Source organism: Orcinus orca, chromosome 9, assembly GCF_937001465.1.
Source record: "Orcinus orca chromosome 9, mOrcOrc1.1, whole genome shotgun sequence".
Taxonomy (NCBI): domain Eukaryota; kingdom Metazoa; phylum Chordata; class Mammalia; order Artiodactyla; family Delphinidae; genus Orcinus; species Orcinus orca.
Genome location: NC_064567.1, coordinates 29176831 through 29194093, shown reverse-complemented (window position 1 = coordinate 29194093; position 17263 = coordinate 29176831). Strand labels below are relative to the sequence as shown.

At 41.4% G+C, this 17263-nt stretch overlaps 1 protein-coding gene across 1 annotated transcript in view; it reads left to right on the top strand.

The window, feature by feature from the left end:
* Window positions 1–17263, top strand: part of CPED1 (cadherin like and PC-esterase domain containing 1) — a 297515-nt gene that overhangs the window by 19609 nt on the left and 260643 nt on the right. The gene's annotated exons all lie outside the window — the stretch shown is intronic.

Genomic DNA, 17263 nt, shown 5'->3' with positions numbered 1-17263 from the left:
CCAACTGGAATGGGTTTTTGCTCAAATGAACTCTTAAAATTTTAAATATGCCTCAGTTTATCTTTTAACAATTTAAAATATTTTAATTTGTCAAGATCACTTTTATGCTATCTTTTTTTTTTTTTTTTTTTGCGGTACGCGGGCCTCTCACCGCTGTGGCCTCTCCCGTTGCGGAGCACAGGCTCCGGACGCGCAGGCTCAGCGGCCATGGCTCACAGGCCCAGTCGCTCCGCGGCATGTAGGATCTTACCGGACCGGGGCACGAGCCCGTGTCCCCTGCATCGGCAGGCGGACTCCCAACCACTGCGCCACCAGGGAAGCCCTATGCTATCATTTTTAAAGTGATATTTATGCCATTGCTTTTTTTTGGCCACGGGATCTTAGCTCCCCAACCAGGGACCAAACCCGTGCCCCCTGCAGTGAAAGCACAAGAGTCTTAACCGCTGGACCGCCAGGGAAGTCCCAATGTGATCACTTTTTAAGAGATATTTAAATACGCCTTACATTTATGAGGGGTTGTACATTTTCTAAAGATTTTATTTCACTGTTTGAGTCTCCTTTGATCCTTACAACAGCGAGAAAAGTAGGATGGGAGGTTCATGTTCATTTGCAGATGAGGAAAGGGAAGTACACCTAGTGCAGCTTAAGTGGTGTCGGTAGACAGTGAATGGGGGAGTGGGGTGGGAAGTAGAATGGAAACTCAGGATTCAGAAGTCCTTGGGGTGTTGCTGGCAAAGCCTCTGACTTAGATTCAGGGTCTCTGGCATCCATTAAACTGTTTGGTAGATTGTATGCTGCTTAGGTATTGATATTGTTGTAATGACCCCAGTGTTCTTTCCTTCTGTTACGTTGCCTTTGTATGGACTTCTATTTTAAGGTTGAATTGCAGAATTAACTCCTTGTTTTGGCATGGGGGACAGAGACTTGCTATTATTTTAACATTTTTCAAAAGAACAAGGTCTCTCCTTGTCCTCTGCTTGGTATTTCATAATTGGGAATTGTTGACTTTATATTTTGTTATATTTTTACGGATGTCCTTTAACTACTGCTGACACTGTGATAAGATGCAGGGGGCTGGGGAGCTGTTACTCTAAGACCAGCAAACGCTATCAGGGTTTGAGGATGGAAAGCAAATAACGTCTTCCTCCTCTGAAGCTCTATGTGATTAAGTGTCGGATTAATAGAAGACTGAGAATGGGAAAGAACTGTAGAGAAAGAGGAAAGCAGAAGGAAGGAGAAAAGGCAAAAGAGGGACACTTAGAGTGGTTTTCATTTGATCCAAAATAGAAAGAAAAAGTAATTTACATTCTCTTCTGATCTCATTCAAAGCTTTATCTAACTCTTAAAGATGTCTCGAAGGACGTTATCATGACCACCATCTCCCAGCTAGTCCTGTGTTTTTGTAATCTCAGCTGGGTTTTGTTATGTCTGTAAAGTTATAGCAAATAGTAAACCGATGGCCCACAGCTGTGCATCGTGGGTGGCACCTCAAGGAAAGGAGTCTTGAATTCGTTGGAGGAACAGCCTCCAGAGGAAGCTGAAAAAGAAGCTTACTATGACCTTCCAAACAGCTAGAAAAGAGGAACAAAAATTTGGGAGAAGCAGAGAGGCAATCTAAGCTCCTCCGTGTTGGTTGAAATCGATGAGCACTTCAGGGGGGTGAGATAGGCAGTCAGCAGCTGCAGGCGTGGGGAGGCAAGCAATCACAGCAGCAGACTCCAGATAGGGACTCCAGGAGAAACCCCTGTTCTTGTGTTCTTGGTTTGTTTTCAGTTTCTCACTATCTCCAAGATTCCTGCTCTGTGTGCGGGTCAGCCCGGGGAAGGAATGAGCTGCACCCAATTGAAGCTACGCCCAGCCTGTCTGTACATTGGCTGGGGTTTGAAGAGCTGAGAAGTGGCCTTTTTTTTTTTTTTTCCTGTCTTGAAAGTTGCTCTTCTCCAGGCACTCCTCTTCTCCTTCCTCTGGCTACACAGGCTCTATACTGCGCACCCCTCTTAGAGAGGCGCGGTGTGGTTCTGAGTTGGGAGGGCAGAGAAGGGCATTAGACAGAGATGGCCGAGGCATTCTCATGGCTTACCATCAGGTTATATGCTTCGTACTTTATAGGTGGAGTGGGAAGTCTCTTCTGACGAGCAAAAATCATACTATATCTCTTAAGTCTCAGTGTTTCAGATGTTCCCAGTGGACAAAGGCAATTTGATGTTTTCTCTCATTAAATATTTTCTAGCTTAGGATGGCCGGGTCGGGCTCTGTCCTGCTGTTCTCTTCTGTTTTCCTCTTTTGTGCCCCTCTCTTCTTCTCATGTGTCAGGCTTACAGGCTCTCTGTTTACTTAAGATCTTCACAGCACATCCTTTCTTTGGGACTTTTCACCCCACTTCTGGAATGCTTTCATCCTCTGTACCTGACCTCTCCCTCACACTGTGAGGTGCGACTGTCCTGTTGCTGCCTCTCCTTCTGTTGCAGGAAGGAAGGTGGGGCTCAAGAGGATCGTCACATCCCAGGACTCAGGCAAGTCCCTGGGACAGCCGCCAAGTGTGGGTTCTTCGCTTGGCGCAGGAAAAGATTCAAGAGCGAGCCAGAGTAAAGTGAATGAAGGTTTATTCAGGGAGATACACACTCCACAGACAGAGCGTGGGCCATTTTGGAAGGCAAGAGGCCCCAGGGTATGGGGTTGTCGGTTTTTATAGGGGTGGGTAATTTCATAGGCTAATGAGTGAGAGGATTATTTCAACTACAGTATTTTGGGGAAGGGGTGGAAACTGCCAAGAATTGGGCCACAGCCCACTTTTTGGCCTTTTATGGTTGGCCCCGGAACTGTCATGGTGCCTGTGGGTGTGTCATTTAGCTGATGTATTACAATGAGCGTCTATTGAGGCTCAAGGGAAGTCGACTTGTCCACCATCTTGGATCTAGTTGGTTCTAACTAGTTTATGTCGTATCCTCAATGGCGGTCATTGTTTTAAGGGTTGGATCCTGCCCCCTTTCTGTTTACTCACTGACCTCTCCTCGCAGTACTCTGCCGCCCAATGTTCCCCCAGTGCCATTAGATGCCTCCTTAAGACAGATCTCAGGTCTCCCTCTTGTGGCATGGTCACCCAGGTCACTGAATGCTTCCATTTAAAAAAACCCCAAAAAAACAACAAAATTTATTTTCTGCATTGTGGGAACCATGACATATAGTTCTTAGGAAATCCTCTGATTTAGGTAGTAGAAGTCTGGTCTTCTGAAATTCTATCATGGTACCCGTCCATCCAGAAAACCAAGAAAAGAAAACATCCTCACTTTATCTTAGTAGGTCTAGTTTTCCTCATCCACCTCTTCCCTGCTATGATTTTTTTGTAAATGGCATCAAAGTTCATCAAAGTTGTACCTAGGTAGAAAGACCAGTATAAAGTGACCAACTTTTTTTTTTTGCAATTATAGCTTCATTTTATTTATTTTTTTAAATTTAATTTTATGTATTTATTTTATATACAGCAGGTTCTTATTAGTTATCTATTTTATACATATTAGTTTATACATGTCAATCCCAATCTCCCAGTTCATCCCCCCACTCCCCCATCCCCCTGCTTTCCCCACTTTGTGTCCATATGTTTGTTCTCTACATCTGTGTCTCTATTTCTGCCTTGAAAACCGGTTCATCTGTACCATTTTTCTAGATTCCACATATATGTGTTAATATATGATATTTGTTTTCCTCTTTCTGACTTACTTCACTCTGTATGACAGTCTCTAGGTCCATCCATGTCTCTACAAATGACCCAATTTCATTCCTATTTATGGCTGAGTTATATTCCATTGTAAATATGTATCACATCTTCTTTATCCATTTGTCTGTTGATGGGCATTTAGGTTGCTTCCATGACCTGGCTTTTAAATTCTCTACTGCTAACTAGGTTTTGGTTTCCTACCAGCTACTTAACAAGATAATAAGTCATGTTGCATTACCTCCACTTTTATCTTCATTGCCAATTATTTCTTGTTGCCTACCTGACCGTATTTACCACTCACAATAAAAAGCACCTCTGCTGCTGACCTTCAAGGACTTCTGTTTTAATACCTCTTCTTTTCTTTTCTCTCTGTCCAAGAATTATCTTTCTTCTGTCATTGTCTTTCATACAAAACATTCATAACACATGCAAGCAACAGCAGCATGACCATCTGGGTCATCTTTTTTTTTTTTTTTTTGCGGTACGTGGGCCTCTCACTGTTGTGCCTCTCCCATTGCGGAGCACAGGCTCCGGACGCACAGGCTCAGCGGCTCATGGCTCACGGGCCCAGCCGCTCCGCGGCATGGGGATCTTCCCCAACTGGGGCACGAACCTGCGTCCCCTGCATCGTCAGGCGGACTCTCAACCACTGCGCCACCAGGGAAGCCCTCTGGGTCATCTTTGACACTTTGCCCTGACCAGATATCTTATCTCTGCAGGAACTTATCTTTCATGATACCATTAATTGTCTATTGCTCCTCCCACTAAAAAGTAAGCTCAGTGAGAGCTAGAACTTTATCCAGGTTCTTCACTATTGTATTTCTCAGAGACTAGAACCATGCCTGACACATAGAAAGCATTCAAAAATATATATATATATATATTTTTTTGTACATCTTTATTGGAGTATAATTGCTTTACAATGTGTATTAGTTTCTGCTTTATAACAAAATGAATCAGTTATACATATACATATGTTCCCATATCTCTTCCCTCTTGCATCTCCATCCCTCCCACCCTCCCTATCCCACCCCTCCAGGCAGTCACAAAGCACCGATCTGATCTCCCTGTGCTATGCGGCTGCTTCCCACTAGCTATCTACCTTACATTTGGTAGTGTATATATGTCCATGCCTCTCTCTCGCTTTGTCACAGCTTACCCTTCCCCTTCCCCATATCCTCAAGTCCGTTCTCTAGTAGGTCTGTGTCTTTATTCCTGTCTTACCCCTAGGTTTTTCATGACATTTTTTCCCTTAAATTCCATATATATGTGTTAGCATACGGTCTTTCTCTTTCTGACTTACTTCACTCTGTATGACAGACTCTAGGTCTATCCACCTCATTACAAATAGCTCAATTTCGTTTCTTTTTATGGCTGAGTAATATTCCATTGTATATAAGTGCCACATCTTCTTTATCCATTCATCTGATGATGGACACTTAGGTTTGTTTCCATCTCGGGGCTATTATAAATAGAGCTGCAATGAACATTTTGGTACATGACTCTTTTTGAATTATGGTTTTCTCAGGGTATATGCCCAGTAGTGGGATTGCTGGCTCATATGGTAGTTCTATTTGTAGTTTTTTAAGGAACCTCCATATTGTTCTCCACAGTGGCTGTATCAATTTACATTCCCACCAACAGTGTAAGAGGGTTCCCTTTTCTCCACACCCTCTCCAGCATTTATTGTTTCTATATGTTTTGATGATGGCCATTCTGACTGGTGTGAGATGATATCTCATTGTAGTTTCGATTTGCATTTCTCTAATGATTAATGATGTTGAGCATCCTTTCATGAGTTTGTTGGCAGTTTGTATATCTTCTTTGGAGAAATGTCTATTTAGGTCTTCTGGCCATTTTTGGATTGGGTTGTTTGTTTTCTTGTTATTGAGCTGCATGAGCTGCTTATAAATTTTGGAGATTAAGCCTTTGTCAGTTGCTTCATTTGCAAATATTTTCTCCCATTCTGAGGGTTGTCTTTTGGTCTTGTTTATGGTTTCCTTTGCTGTGCAAAAGCTTTGCAGTTTCATTAGGTCCCATTTATTTATTTTTATTTCCATTTCTCTAGGAGGTGGGTCAAAAAGGATCTTGTTGTGATTTATGTCATAGAGTGTTCTGCCTATGTTGTCCTCTAGGAGTTTGATAGTTTCTGGCCTTACATTTAGGTCTTTAATCCATTTTGAGCTTATTTTTGTGTATGGTGTTAGGGAGTGATCTAATATCATACTTTTATATGTACCTGCCCAGTTTTCCCAGCACCACTTATTGAAGAGGCTGTCCTTTCTCCACTGTACATTCCTGCCTCCTTTATCAAAGTTAAGGTGACCATATGTGCGTGGGTTTATCTCTGGGCTTTCTATCCTGTTCCATTGATCTATCTTTCTGTTTTTGTGTCAGTACCATACTGACTTGATTACTGTAGCTTTGTAGTATAGTCTGAAGTAAGGGAGCCTTATTCCTCCAGCTCCGTTTTTCGTTCTCAAGTTTGCTTTGGCTATTCGGGGTCTTTTGTGTTTCCATACAAATTGTGAAATTTTTTGTTCTAGTTCTGTGAAAAATACCAGTGGTAGTTTGATAGGGATTGCATTGAATCTGTAGATTGCTTTGGGTAGTAGAGTCATTTTCACACTGTTGATTCTTCCAATCCAAGAACATGGTATATCTCTCCATCTATTTGTATCATCTTTAATTTCTGTCATCAGTGTCTTATAATTTTCTGCATACAGGTCTTTCCTTAGGTAGGTTTATTCCTAGATATTTTATTCTTTTTGTTGCAATGGTAAATGGGAGCGTTTTCTTGATTTCACTTTCAGATTTTTCATCATTAGTGTATAGGAATGCCAGAGATTTCTGTGCATTAATTTTGTATCCTGCTACCTTACCAAATTCATTGATTAGCTCTAGTAGTTTTCTGGTAGCATCCTTAGGAATCTCTATGTATAGTATCATGTCATCTGCAAACAGTGACAGCTTTACTTCTTGTTTTCTGATTTGGATTCCTTTTATTTCCTTTTCTTCTCTGATTGCTGTGGCTAAAAGTTCCAAAACTATGTTGAATAAGAATGGTGAGAGTGGGCAACCTTGTCTTGTTCCTGATCTTAGTGGAAATGCTTTCAGTTTTTCACCATTGAGGACGATGTTGGCTCTGGGTTTGTCATATATGGCCTTTATTATGTTGAGGAAAGTTCCCTCTATGCCTACTTTCTGCAGGGTTTTTTTTCATAAATGGGTGTTGAATTTTGTCAAAAGCTTTCTCTGCATCTATCGAGATGATCATATGGTTTTTCTCCTTCAATTTGTTAATATGGTGTATTCCGTTGATTGATTTGCATATATTGAAGAATCCTTGCATTCCTGGAATAAACCCCACTTGATCATGGTGTATGATCCTTTCAATGTGCTGTTGGATTCTGTTTGCTAGTATTTTGTTGAGGATTTTTGCATCTATGTTCATCAGTGATATTGGCCTGTAGTTTTTCTTTGTGACATTCTTGTCTGGTTTTGGTATCAAGGTGATGGTGGCTTTGTAGAATGAGTTTGGGAGTGTTCCTCCCTCTGCTATATTTTGGAAGAGTTTGAGAAGGATAGGTGTTAGCGCTTCTCTAAATGTTTGATAGAATTCGCCTGTGAAGCCATCTGGTCCTGGTCTATTGTTTGTTGGAAGATTTTTAATCAGTTTCAATTTCAGTGCTTGTGATTGGTCTGTTCATCTTTTCTATTTCTTCCTGATTCAGTCTTGGCAGTTTGTGCATTTCTAAGAATTTGTCCATTTCTTCCAGGTTGTCCGTTTTATTGGTATAGAGTTGCTTGTAGTAATCTCCTATGATCTTTTGTGTTTCTGCAGTGTCAGTTGTTACTTCCTCTGTTTCATTTCTAATTCTATTGATTTGAGTCTTCTCCCTTTTTCTCTTGATGAGTCTGTCTAATGGTTTATCAATTTTGTTTATCTTCTCAAAGAACCAGCTTTTAGTTTTATTGATCTTTGCTATTGTTTCCTTCATTTCTTTCTGATCTGATTTTTATGATTTCTTTCCTTCTGCTAACTTTGGGTTTTTTTTGTTCTTCTTTCTCTAATTGCTTTAGGTGCAAGGTTAGGTTGTTTATTCGAGATGTTTCCTGTTTCTTAAGGTAGGACTGTATTGCTATAAACTTCCCTCTTAGAACTGCTTTTGCTGCATCCCATAGGTTTTGGGTTGTCGTCTCTCCATTGTCATTTGTTTCTAGGTATTTTTTAATTTCCTCTTTGATTTCTTCAGTGATCACTTCGTTATTAAGTAGTGTATTGTTTAGCCTCCAAGTGTTTGTATTTTTAACTGATCTTTTCCTGTAATTGATATCTAGTCTCATAGCGTTGTGGTTGGAAAAGATACTTGATACAATTTCAATTTTCCTAAATTTACCAAGACTTGATTTGTGACCCAAGATATGATCTATCCTGGAGAATGTTCCATGAGCACTTGAGAAAAATGTGTATTCTGTTGTTTTTGGATGGAATGTCCTATAAATATCAATTAAGTCCATCTTGTTTAATGTATCATTTAAAGCTTGTGTTTCCTTATTTATTTTCATTTTGGATGATCTGTCCATTGGTGAAAGTGGGGTGTTAAAGTCCCCTACTATGAATGTGTTACTGTCGATTTCCCCTTTTATGGCTGTTAGTATTTGCCTTATCTATTGAGGTGCTTGTATGTTGGGTGCATAAATATTTACAATTGTTATATCTTCTTCTTGGATCGATCCCTTGATCATTATGTAGTGTCCTTCTTTGTCTCTTCTAATAGTCTTTATTTTAAAGTCTATTTTGTGTGATATGAGAATTGCTACTCCAGCTTTCTTTTGGTTTCCATTTGCATGGAATATCTTTTTCCATCCCCTCACTTTCAATCTATGTCTATGTCTTAGGCCAGTCTAGGTCTTTTGGTTGGAGCATTTAATCCATTTAAATTTAAGGTAATTATCGATATGTATGTTCCTATTACCATTTTCTTAATTAATTGTTTTGGGTTCATTACTGTAGATCTTTTCCTTCTCTTGCGTTTCCTGGCTAGAGAAGTTCCTTTAGCATTTGTTGTAAAGCTGGTTTTGTGGTGCTGAATTCTCTTAGCTTTTGCTTGTCTGTAAAGGTTTTAATTTCTCTGTCAAATCTGAATGAGATCCTTGCTGGGTAGAGTAATCTTGGTTGCAGGTTTTTCTCCTTCATCACTTTAAATATGTCCTGCCAGTCCCTTCTGGCTTGCAGAGTTTCTGCTGAAAGATCAGCTGTTAACCTTATGGGGATTCCCTTGTGTGTTATTTGTTGTTTTTCCCTTGCTGCTTTTAATATGTTTTCTTTGTATTTAATTTTTGACAGTTTGATTAATATGTGTCTTGGCGTATTTCTGCTTGGATTTATGCTGTATGGGACTCTCTGTGCTTTCTGGACTTGATTAACTATTTCCTTTCCCATATTAGGGAAGTTTTCAACTATAATCTCTTCAAATATTTTCTCAGTCCCTTTCTTTTTCTCTTCTTCTTCTGGAACCCCTATAATTCGAATGTTGGTGCGTTTACTGTTGTCCCAGAGGTCTCTGAGACTGTCCTCAGTTCTTTTCATTCTCTTTTCTTTATTCTGCTCTGCAGTAGTTATTTCCACTACTTTATCTTCCAGGTCACTTATCTGTTCTTCTGCCTCAGTTATTCTGCTACTGATCCCATCTAGAGTATTTTTAATTTCATTTATTGTGTTGTTCATCGTTGCTTGTTTCATCTTTAGTTCTTCTAGGTCCTTGTTAAATGTTTCTTGCATTTTGTCTATTCTATTTCCAAGATTTTGGATCATCTTTACTACCATTATTCTGAATTCTTTTTCAGGCAGACTGCCTATTTCCTCTTCATTTGTTAGGTCTGGTGCGTTTTTATCTTGCTCCTTCATCTGCTGTGTGTTTTTCTGTCTTCTCATTTTGCTTATCTTACTGTGTTTGGGGTCTCCTTTTTGCAGTCTGCAGGTTCGTAGTTCTCGTTGTTTTTGGTGTCTGTCCCCAGTGGCTAAGGTTGGTTCAGTGGGTTGTGTAGGCTTCCTGGTGGAGGGGACTAGTGCCTGTGTTCTGGTGGATGAGCTCCATCTTGTCTTTCTGGTGGGCAGGTCCACGTCTGGTGGTGTGTTTTGGGGTGTCTGTGGACTTATTATGATTTTAGGCAGCCTCTCTGCTAATGGCTGGGGTTGTGTTCCTGTCTTGCTAGTTGTTTGGCATAGGGTGTCCAGCACTGTAGCTTGCTGGTCGTTGAGTGAAGCTGGGTGCTGGTGTTGAGATGGAGATCTCTGGGAGATTTTCGCCGTTTGATATTATGTGGAGCTGGGAGGTCTCTTGTGGACCAGTGTCCTGAAGTTGGCTCTCTCACCTCAGAGGCACAGCACTGACTCCTGGCTGAAGCACCAAGAGCCTTTCATCCACACAGCTCAGAATAAAAGGGAGAAAAAGTAGAAAGAAAGAATTAGTAGAGGAAGAAAGAAAGAAAGAAAGAAAGGAGGGAGGGCGGGAGGGAGGAGGGAAGGAAGGAAAAAAGAAAGAAAGAAAGAAGATAAAGTAAAATAAAATAAGATAAAATATAATAAAGTTATTAAAATAGAAAAATAATTATTAAGAAAAAAAAGAAAAAAAATTTTTTAAAAAAAGGACGGATAGAACCCTAGGACAAATGGTGGAAGCAAAGCTATACAGACAAAATCTCACACAGAAGCATACACATACACACTCACAAAAAGAGGAGAAGGGGAAAAAATCATAAATCTTGCTCTCAAAGTCCACCTCCTGAATTTGGGATGATTCGTTTTCTATTCATGTATTCCACAGATGCAGGGCACATCAAGTTGATTGTGGAGCTTTAATCCGCTGCTTCTGAGGCTGCTGGGAGGTGTTTCCCTTTCTCTTTGTTCTCACAGCTCCCAGGGGCTCGGCTTTGGATTCGGCCCCGCCTCTGCGTGTAGGTCGCCGGAGGGCGCATCTGTTCTTCACTCAGACAGGACAGGGTTAAAGGAGCCGCTGATTCGGGAGCTCTGGCTCACTCAGGCCAGCGGGGAGGGAGGGGCACGTAGTGCGGGGCGTGTCTGCGGCCGCAGAGGCCTGCGTGACGTTGCACCAGCCTGAGGCGTGCCGTGCGTTCTCCCGGGGAAGTTGCCCCTGGATCCCGGGACCCTGGCAGCGGCGGGCTGCACAAGCTCCCCAGAAGTGGGGTGTGGATAGTGACCTGTGCTCGCACACAGGCTTCTTGGTGGCGGCAGCAGCAGCCTTAGCATCTCATGCCCGTCTCTGGGGTCCGCGCTTTTAGCCGCGGCTCGCGCCCGTCTCTGGAGCTCCTTTAAGCAGCGCTCTTAATCCCCTCTCCTCGCGCACCAGGAAACAAAGAGGGAAGAAAAAGTCTCTTGCCTCTTCAGCAGGTCCAGACTTTTCCCCGGACTCTCTCCCGTTCAGCCGTGGCGCACTAACCCCCAGCTGGCTGTGTTCACGCCACCAGTCCTCTCCCGGTGCTCCGACCGAAGCCCGAGCCTCAACTCCCAGACCCGCCCGCCCTGGCAGGTGAGCAGACAAGCCTCTCGGGCTGGTGAGTGCCGGTCGATCCTGATCCTCCTTGCGGGAATCTCTCCGCTTTGCCTTCCGCACCCCTGTTGCTGTGCTCTCCTCTGCGGCTCCGAAGCTTTCCCCCTCCGCCACCCGCAGTCTCGGCCCGCGAAGGGGCTTCCTAGTGTGTTGAAACCTTTCCTCCTTCCCAGCTCCCTCCCACTGGTGCAGGTCCCGTCCCATGGAGGGAGGGGGAGTCTGGAGTCTGGAGAATAAGCAGAGTGATTGACCATCGATAAGAAGTGGACAGGTTTCTTCTCTGGAAATCAGAAGAAAAGAGGAAATGCTGGTTGTGCTGATAGGCTATAGGTTTGCCAAAACAGACGTAGTGTAACTCAGTGTGTTTCCTTCTAAGATGGCTACTTTCCTCTGTCAGGAGGAGACTGTTATCTGTAGAAATAAGGAGGTAGCTGGAGAGTGGGAAAGTTTGTCACTTTGGAGAATGTGAGAGAGAATTAACCCAGGAAGCATAGTTGGATGGTCTGGGGAGTGTGAGGACTGCATTGGCTTTGCCAACCAGGATCTGTCCAACTGAGCCCTTTTCTTCAGCAGCTCTCAGCACCCCAGCCCAGGGGCAGGTCAGGCGGGTTGCAGAGATCTTCCTCGGCTCTCTCAGATCAGAGTTTTCACAGTATCCTCTTCCTCCCGGTTTGCCTGGCATGTCATCATTTATTATAACTAGATGTTTATGTCTGCTTTCCTTGATGGGCTGTCACCTCTGTGAGGGCAGAGACTTTCCTGTCTTATTTAATGCTGTGTCTCCAGCTTGTCTATGCTTGAGGTTTTGCCATATGACTGTGATGCACGTACAGTGGAGCAAGGGAATTTAAGGTACCGGGTAGGGAGTATTGGATCCTGGAATCTGAGATGCAGAGAAGGAAGGTGAAAGGAGGCTAGCAGAAAGTTGGCATTAGCGGGAAAGACCAGTGGTTGAAGAACTGATATATTAGGAATAAATGAGAAGATCTGGAAATAAATGAATGTGATCAGAGAATGGAGTATCACATTTTATAATTTCAGAGATGGGACTGTGTGGGGGACCACAAAGATCAAGCAAGATTTGGCCATTGGAGTGGGTGGTTGAAGTGAAATGGAGGAGAGAGTCATTAGGGATGAAGAGGTCATGGATATCTTATGACTTGAGATGCGGATGTCGAAGCCTCCACGGAGACTTTCTAGTGGATTTTTTTACCTGACAGTGAGTAAAATAATGAAAGGGCATGCATATATTTGCAAGTAATGAACTCATAGTTTGCATTTAGCATTTATTCATTTGCTCATTCATCCTCCCATTCACTCTTATTTAGAACCTGGCAGTAGGCTGTGTGTACAACAATGACCAAAGCAGACAAGTCTAGGCCCTCATGAAACATACAGACTTGTAGGAAGGGCAGACAGCATACAAGCAATCTGTAACTATAAATTGTGAAGAGTGTCAAAGGGAAAATTAGATTGAGGAATAGGTGAAGATGAGGTTTGGCAATAGCTATTTCATCAAAGCTACATTGTGGACGCTCTTTAATATTGAAACTTTATTGCTTTTGTTTAGAACTTACATAGAGCCACAGATGGGTAAATTTGCCTTACATTGGATGTTGGGTGTTGGGATAGCCCCAAAATACAGTTTGGGGGTACATTCAGAGGGTGCTCAGTTGTCATGGAGTAGTTCTGAGAAATGTGTGATCGTTCCATGATGGGCCCAAGGTTCAGCTGAGTCAGCTGTGAGATGGAGGCTGCGGGTCATTATATGTTCATTTAAGTAGGGAACATTCTCCGAGGCTCTGTTTGCATTCCCAGGGAACCTGCAGTTCCTAAACTGCCCAACAATTATAAATAGTGTTTAAGTAGAAAATGTATAGGATATGCATCCTGGAAAACTCCATCCATTTTATTCCTTGAATTCTCTAAAATAAGTGTACATCTTGCCAATGGAAAAAAATTCTCTATTCTCGTAGTGGAAAAATTAAAACGTAATTCACTATGATAGACTCTATAATATTTCTAAAATGCCAAAAATCTAGACAGCATGGCAACTTGACTTTTAGTTGTATATGACACACATACGAGGTCTACTATGTGATTTGTATTTGAGCATCAAAAAGTGTCATAAATACGTGGCTACTTTAATAAATCCAGAAAAAAATCTTTCTGTCGTATGCAAAAAAAGCAAGTTTTATTTCTCATCTCTACTATATTTTCAAGAGCTGTATTTCTTGCTTTTGTGGTAAGTCTTGGTAAAGACTTGTTAATAGTAACTGAGAAATATAGTGCCTTTATAATACAGCTCTTTATTGAATTTTTTTTACTGTAAATTCATTACTTTGCTCAAGTATTTGACTCTATTTTTGTCATTCTTGCCACTATTCTACTGAAACAAATTGCTTTATTTTTCTTTTTTTTAACATCTTTATTGGAGTATAATTGCTCTACAATGTTGTGTTAGTTTCTGCTTTATAACAAAGTGAATCAGCCATAAATATACATATATCCACATATCTCCTCCCTCTTGTATCTGCCTCCCACCCTCCCTATCCCACCCTCCCTATCCCACCCCTCTAGGTGGTCACAAAGCACCGAGCTGATCTCCCTGTGCTATGTGGCTGCTTCCCACTAGCTATCTATTTTACATTTGAAACAAATTTCTTAATACAGATTTTCACCACTTTCTATCCCAATCTTCCATGGTAGTATTTATAAAAAAGACTTTTACATATTGCAAAAAAAGATGTTTGTATTCATCCATTCAAAGAATATTTATTATGTGCCCATATGTGCCAAGGACTATTCTTAGGCTGGGGAAACAAAAGTGAACAAAACAGACAAAAGTATATGCTTTCATATACTTTCATACTTTCATATGATGTGGGGAAACAAACAATAAACATAATAAAGAAATCATATTTTTGCCTTAAAAGATGATAAACCCTACAGAGAAAAATATGTATCAGGGTATATAGAAGCATATAGTTTACTGTGGAAAGGCTTTTTATTATAGAGACCAAACTATATTAATTGAAAAACTTACAGAATTCCTAATATAAAAGCAGTTACAATATGATATAGATTTTTATTCAATTTTACTTGTATATATTTGACATCGTTTATTGGTGGGATGCTGTGTTGGACACTTTCATATAGAAAACTGATTTAATTTCACCATACAATCTCATGAAGTAGGATTCGCTACTTCAACTATACGTATGAGAAAACTCTGATGTGGGGAGATTACATCACTCTCCCCATTGGATGAAGCACGCGAGTGGCAGAGCGAGAATCCAAATCTAGATTTTTGATTCCTTACATGGCTGCATCTAACCCTCCAACTAGTTTATTACGACACTCTATCCTAAGGCGGCATAGAGGCTTCAGATTTTGAAGTCCTTCCAATAAAAATAATGTGTTCGGTTATAAAGCAACGTTCGTGTAGTCCAGCGAAGTGATTTCTGAGGGGCTACTCTGCAGATCTCTCAGGAAGAAGGGAGAGAAGGGAAGTGACTCGGGGTTCAGAGTGTCAACATCCAGTAACACTCATTCTTTTCTAAATTCTCCGCAGCAGACCCGCAAGTCTTAAGTTCAGTTGTTGTAGTGATAGCCAGGTTAAATGTATTCTTCCACTAAAAATAGACCCTCAAACTTGTAGGAGTCATCAGGAGCTCTCCTTTCCAAAAGTGCTGCTCCGGGCATTTGATAATCCCGCATTTGCTGGTGCGGTTGACGTAACTGTATTTCACATCCACAGTGCGTGCCCCTGTTGTTGGACCAGCAAAAACCGTTCTCGCCCCTTGGTATTGGGCCATTCTGCTGATACAGGGTGTTATAAATATTATGACAGGGGCAGTTTGTATAATACAACATAATTTGGCAGGATAAGACAACATAATTTGACAGACAAACTCATTTCCTATTTATTCTCTGTAGTCTGAGACATGAGTTAAAGTTTCAGTGTGTTATAAAGGTTATGATAAAATATGGCCAGTAATTAACACTTTATTTAAAATATGCTCTCTATAAAATAGACCGGTAAGAACTATGCTGCTCTTACTTAAACTGATCATGGTTTGGGGGGTGGGGGTGGGAAAGAGGGATTATATCTTTCAAAATAATAAGAACTTAAAGTTTGAAAATACACTCTCCTCATGTGAAATCACCGCTGTACCCGAGCCAGCTGTAATCGAGAGGGGCATCCTGTGATTGTGAAAGAAAATAATGTGAGAAGGGAAATCTGGACACTGTATTTCGCTTGAGTGACACTGATATATTTGGAAGCATCTGTCTTCCCCTTTCACCTAGATGCATGTTTGTTTATTTTGGCCTCCTATGGGCTACCGTTTCCCTCAATTCCTGAGTCAAGGCTCAACCAGTAGTTGGTTTCAAATACTCCTTCTTAATTGTTTATCACTACGAACAATTACATTTGCTGGAGAGTTTTGTCCCAGTTTGCAGTTAAATTCTTGAGTTTAAATAGTTTCGTTATCAATAAAACGCAATGTCCTTTAACAAGGGAAAATGTCTGATCATGTTTTCCCAAAGTACCATGCACAGAAGGTGTGATAGCTGGTGTTTTCTTTCTTTCCTTTGTATTCATCACACACGTATTAAGAGCCTATGTTAGCATGTGTCAGGCAAAGCTCAGATACAGAAACAGTGTTCCTGACTCGCTGCTCTTTTTGACATATGATTATTTTAAAAACACATATATAGGACTTCCTTTATGCCAGGCACAGTTCTAAGCACTTTACAAATATTAAGTCCTTAATCCTCACAGCAGCCTTAGGAAGAAGGTACTGTCCAAGGTCACATGATTACTGCTGGTGGAACCAGGGGATTCGAAGCCGGCAGCCTGGCTGCAGAGTTTGTGTCCTTCTGCGCTACACCATGCTTTGTCTCTGAATTTTCAGATAGCCATCATTTGTATGCTATGAAAATAGGATATGGTTCCTGCCCTCAAAGGGTTTACAAGCTAAAGCTGTTTCTTCTTTCCATATGTATATTCAAAGATCAGATCTTGATAGAGCATTACGGTCTATTCATTTACTAGATATCTTCATTTATTAAGTATGTACGATGTGTACTAGAGACACAGGGACAATGCAGGCTGCCCACATCAGGGAGAGACACAATTTCATAAGTGCTGATGGAAGGATGTATTTCAATGAAAAATTTCCAAAGAGGTACTGTTTGATTTGGAGTTTGCTAAACAGAAGAATGGAGAGAGAGGAAGGAATTGTTGGTTGAAGGCACAGTGGAGTCCGTATGAAGGAGCAGAATGGGATCACGAATGGAAATGACTAAGAGTACAACATGACCAGAGAAGGAAGATGGGGTCTAAGTTCAAATGACCTACATTCCTTGATAAAGATGTGGAATTGTTTCTGTCAGTAATGGGAAATAATGAAGAAATTTAAGGAGTGAAAAGACAGGGTACAAAATGTGTCTTAGATCACTGAAATGGACAGTTTTATTCAGAGCTGCCACTAAAAGTAATGTGCCTTCCCAATTTCATTTTTTACCTCTTCCCCCTCATCTGCCTCCTCCAGCCCCTTTGTCTCCTCTTCTTTGGCCTCTTCCATTTTTTTTTCTCTAACCCCCATCCACTTTCATCACTCCTTCCAGTAGTAAAAAATGTCTACTTTCTCAAGGTTTAGTCACAGATTTTCAGGAAAACACGTAGTATTCGCCATTAAACCGTATAATGAATTTCAATGTCAGTGTTCTTTCTACTTGCCAATTCAAAACTTCCCTTTTTTTTTAAAAATAAATTTATTTATTTCTTTTTGGCTGCGTTGGGTCTTTGTCGCTGCACGCGGGCCTTCTCTAGTTGTGGCGAGTGAGGGCCACTCTTCGTCGTGGTGCGCGTGCTTCTCATTGCGGTGGCTTCTCTTGTTGTGGAGCACGGGCTCTAGGCGCGTGGGCTTAGTAGTTGTGGCTTGTGGGCTTAGTTGCTCCGCGGCAT